This window comes from Micromys minutus, assembly GCF_963924665.1.
Source record: "Micromys minutus genome assembly, chromosome: 7".
NCBI lineage: Eukaryota > Metazoa > Chordata > Mammalia > Rodentia > Muridae > Micromys > Micromys minutus.
In genome coordinates, this window is record NC_137976.1 from 39,669,897 (window position 1) to 39,675,582 (window position 5,686).

The window sequence follows — 5,686 nt, forward strand, 5'->3', positions numbered from 1 at the left end:
AAAAAATCTTGTCACTAATTTCTTGTATACTTCTGAATCAAAAAATGATACATTTGGCTCTGCTCTCTGGAGAATTAGGTGTATGTGCTCCAAGGTTTTCATGATCCTTTGTTAAATAATTTGGCTTCAACAAGTTAAGGATGGCATAAGAACAATCCTTTCTAATTCCTTTTTTGTACTTTCACTTTACAAAGTTCTTCACGTTCAAAATGAGCCCAGGCCTCTGTATTTCTCTAACATGTCTAGATATTTACGGAAATCATGTGGCAGTAAAGCACAGGAAGCAACTACCAGGTTCCTAGAGTTGTGTCCTTGTTCACAGCCTGGAAATGCAGTGCTCTTCAGTAGAGTAGTGATGATCAATGAACAGAGAAGCGGAACTGCTATTGCTATCATTCTGTGCAAGAGGCAATTTCCTTCTTTCTTCTCCTGTGTTCCGAGATGTTAGTGCCTAGGTATGCAGAAGGTGGAGTGAAAGCCCTGGGATGGAAGACTTGGTATGCAGAAGCTAATAGCTTGACACGGGTGCAATCTTTCCTGGGAAAGCTTCTTGGCTCTGCACTTATCACAGCTTGACAGTGAGCAGACTCCCTACAGCTGTCTCTATCAGCAGCATCTTTTCAAAAATAATATTGTTTCAGTAGTTAAGGTTTAAAAAAAATGCCAACTTTATTCTCAGTTTGAATTCTCTGCCCCTTTTTTGCATTATATCTTTTCAAACAAATTTCCTATCAAGTTATAGTTTACATTATATATACTTTTAACAAGTGTCTAGGCCTGTGACTAATCCAGAGATAATTACAGTGCCAATCCTATTGACAAAATCGAAACACCGAAATAGAAAAAGCCTACATTTCCACTCTCTTTTCCTAATAATATTAACCTGTCACTCCAGTGCTATATCAAAATTTTCCTGGCTTCCTTCCTTAAATCAAATAGCCCAAAGCCCTAAGAAATCACATTTTCATAAGCAACTTAGTCAGACTAAATCTACACGCTTCCGGAGTGAGATTACCACATTGCCTCCATCCCAAACTTATTTTCTATGATATTAAAACTTTGGAAACTGGCTTACATAGAGTCCACATTCCAAAATTTAGAGGTATTCCTAATTATCTTCTCATGCTCTGGCTAACATGGAAACCACACAGTTTCCATTTCAAAGGCACCATTATGGAAACATGCAGGTCTCTTATTTAAAAACTCCAACACTTACGTCTGCACAATTTTGTTTTTTTTTTTTTTTTTATGTAAAACTTCAGCATTATGGAAAAAAAGAGCAAGTGAAAAAGCTATAAACATGAAGAATTTTCAAAAGATGCATGAAAACATTCATGAAACAATTTACACCTTGCTACCTCATTTGAATTTTAATAGACACACTTCTACAAAAGTCACACGCTGGAAGGAAATATTGAGTGAAAAATATTCGCAGAAGACATTACCACATAATTATCATAAAACTTAAAATGCATATTCCATTGTTCAGGTGCAGGGCTTTAAAAGAATTCATAGCATCATAGAAATTGCTAAGGTAAGAACAGAAATAGCTCTACCACATGCAAGATACAAGTCTTAGTATCTGGATACAAACTTTTCTTTAGAATTTTATATGAAAAAAACTCTCAATGATACTCAAAAGGGTAAATGATACACTATTAAGTAGAGAGTTACTTAATTTCTATGAGTGTGTAGGCTTTCAGATGTTGTTAATGTCCAGTTTTAATCCACAGTATTCTGATACAATACAAGGCATTATTTTAATTTTCTTGTATCTTTTCAGGTTTGATTTGTGAACAACTATATGGTCATGTTTTAGAAGGATTCATAATGTGGTGTGAATAAGGAATATTTCTTTTTGTTTATGTTTAATATTCTGTAGCTGTCTTTTAGGTCCATTTGCTTCATAACATCAGTTTTTTTTTTTTTTTTTTTTTTTTTTTTTTTTTTTTTTTTTTTTTTTTTGTCTGTCAATTGGCAATAGTGGGCTGTTGAAGTCTCTACTATTAGTCTGTGAGGTTATGCAATCTTTAACAATGTTTCATTTTCCAAATATATCTGCCTTGACTTTGGGGCAAATGATTTTATAATTGAAATATCATCTTGGTAGGCCTATCCTCTGATGAGTGTAAAGTATCCTTCCATTTCTCTTTTGATTAATTTTGATTAAAATTATATTTATTTTATTATATGTTAGAATGGCTACTGCAGTTACTTCTTCAAACTCTTTGTTTGGAATTTTTGTTTCTAGCCCTAATTCTGAGTTAATGTCTATATTTATTGCTTAACTGTATTTCTTGTATGAAAAAATTATGCATAGTATTTTCATATGCTTTCTGTTAGAGTGTGATTTTATTGAGAAATTGAGTCCATTGGTATGAAGAGATTTTAATGACTAGTGTTTTTTTTTTTAACTGTGATATGAGAAGCCTTGTGAGTATGTGAATTTGTGTTTGATTTCCTTGATTTTGCAGGTATGAAATTACATGTTTCCTCTATTTTCTCAGATATAGTATTCTTATTTGGGCTAGATTTTTCCCTCTAGTATGTTCTGTAGGGTGGAATTTGTAGTTAGATATTGTTTAAATCTGTTTTTATGTAGAATTAGACTATTATATGTAAGGAAAAATTTCTTTTCTGGTCTAATCTATTTGAAGTTTTGTAGGCTTCTTGTATGTTCAAGATCATCTTATTCCTAAGGATAGGAAAGTTTTCTTCTCTGATTTTGTTGAAGATGTTTACTGTGCCTTTTAGTTGGGATTCTTTGCCCTTTTCTGTACCTATTATCCTCAGGTTTGGTCTTCTCATGGTATCCCAGATATCCTGAATGTTTTCGGTTAGGAGGTTTTGGTTTCTGCGTTTTCTCTGCCTGTTTTCTCAATGTGTTCTATGTTGTCCTCTGTTCCTGAGATTCCTTCTTCCATCTCTGGTAGTCTGTTGGTAATGCTTGCATCTATGACTCCTGATTTCATTCTTAGGTTTTCTATCTCCAGGGTTGTCTCTTTTTTGTGATTCCTTTATTGTTTCCAATTCTTTCGCTTGTTTGCTTGTGTTTTCCTGTGGTTATTTCAGTGACTTTTTTGTAATTCCTCTTTATGGTCTTCTATTTGTTTACAAGTGTTCTCCTGATTCTCCTGTAATTTTTTAAGGGAGTTATTCATGAGTTTCTTGAAGACCTCCACCATGATCATGAAGAATAATTTTAAGTCTAAATCTTGTGTGTGTGTGTGTGTGTGTGTGTGTGTGTGTGTGTGTGTGTGTGTGTGTGTGTGTGTTGGGAAATTCACTACTTGCTGTGGTAGGAAAGCTGGGTTCTGCTGTTTCCTAGTTGTCATTGTTTTTATTGTTTAGGTACTGGAGCTTTCCTCTTGCCATCTTGTTATCTGTGATTATAGGTGATCTTGTTGTCTCTGACTAGAGATTGTCTCTCCTGTGGGTCTGAGGGTCTGTGGGCTCAGGAAAGAGTTTGCTCCTGTGTGTTTGACTTATTGCAGGCAGGCAGTGAGTTGTGATGGCAGTGACTGTGCTCTGTCTATGTGGGTTCGGATGGGATAGCACTTGGGAGACTGTTCTGGGAGCTCAGATGTCTGTTTGCAGGTCCTGAGTACAGATGGTGTTCACCCTTTCTCTCCTTGTTTAGACTTCTTATGTTGATTTGTTTGTCTCATGAATACTTTTGGAATATTGTTTAGATTTCATTAAGTTATAGTCCCTTCATGCAAAAAAATAAGACCTTTGTCAAATCCAGGTCTTAAACCAAAACACAATTTTGAACTTATCTAAGTATTTTTATTAATTTTATTCTTCTTTGAAAATGTGTTTATAAATGATGTTAATTTTTCCTTCAACTTTCCAGAAATGGCAGTGCAAAATTTTGTTTTGATTATTTTTACTTTTATGCAGTCAATATTTATTTGGCTTTCTTCTCATTATTCTTTGTATCTCAAAATCATGGTAACTGCTCACGTGTTACCATTCCTACAGTGCTGATTCACATTTATATACTCTGTAAAGGTCACCACTGTGTAACCCTATGTTTAAGTACCAAATACTGACTAGTCTGACAGTGCTTTTAAATCCTTTCAAACTGAGGTCTCTTATAATTTGTACCTTGCTTAAGCTGACTGTCACATTGTGTTTTCAAAACCATGTTTTTAAAAGCGAACTGCATATTAACCCAGCAATAATGAATTAAACTAGAAACAAAATCTTTGGTAGACACATTATCAAGTGATATTTTAGATCAATTCCGGAAAAATGTGAAAACTCATTTGAAAAGCTCCATGACTCTCTGAGTAGATTATTATTGTATTGATTTCTGAGTCATCTTTAAGCCATTGAATTCTGGCTGTAAGAGGAAGAAGCATCTCACTGTCCATTCTTCTGTCTTCTACATTTTCTGTAAATGAATGTTTCATTTCAATCATATGTTCATGTCTCAAAGTACAGAATACTGTGTTACAGACAGAAACGAAAAAGGAAGAAAATGAAAATATCTTTAAGAAGCTCTTAGTAAACAACAGAGGATTTTATGAAAAACTTACATTAGCAGCAAGCATTGCCTTACTAGCACATTAATACCTGAGAAAAGAAATTCACAGAAGAAAAAAATAAACAGTTTTATTTTTTAACTTTTTTTTCAATTTTATTGGATATTCTATGTATTTACATTTCAAATATTATACCCTCCACCCCAACTCTTCTCCCTCCTCCCCATCAACTTGCTTCCATGAAGGTGCTTCTTATTCCAATCAACCTCTCCACCTCAGTGCCTGGGCTGGTTGATGTTGTTGTTTTCCCCATGAGGTTACATACTTTTCAGATATTTCAGTCCTTTCTCTAGCTCTTTCATTGGGCTCCTCATGATCAGTCTGATAGTAAGCTGCAAGCATACTCCTCTGTATCTATATGACTCTGGGTAAACCTCTGAGGAGACTACCTATCTGGTTCCTGCCAGTAAACTCTTCTTGGCATCAACAACAGTGCTTGTGTTTAGTGGATGCAAATGCTGTGGTTCTCCAGGTTAGGCAGTCTCCATAAATCTTTTCTTTGATCCCTGCTGTTCTATTTGACCTCATATTTTCTCCCCTGATTTGTTCTTCCTTCTAAGAAGAACTGAGATATTCACATTTTTGTATTTCTAGGTTTTAAACTTTATGAGTTCTGTGGATGTTTTCTTAGGTATTTTAATCTTTCTATTTTTTTGGGGGGGGGGAGCTAGTATCTGCTTATAAGTAAGTATATACCATGAGTGCTCTTTTGTGACTGGGTTATATCACTCAGAAAATAAGGATATCCTACTAGAAAAGCTTATACTCAACAAAAGGAAAAAATCTAGAGGGAATAGACAATTTTCTAGACAGGTACTAGGTATCAAAATTAAATCAGGACCAAAATAACTATCTAAACTGCCCCATAACCCCTAAAGAAATAGAAGCAGTCATCAAAACATTCCAGCTTTAAAAAGCCGAACACCTGATGGGTTTAGTGCAGAATTCTATCAGACCTTCATTGAAGACATAACACCAATACACTTCTAACTAATCCACAAAATATAAACAGAGGGAATACTAACCAACTCATTCTTCAAAGCTGCAATTACACTCATTACTAAACCATACAATGACCCTAAAAGAAAGAGAACTTTGGAGCAATTTTTCTATGAATATTGATAAAAAAATTACTC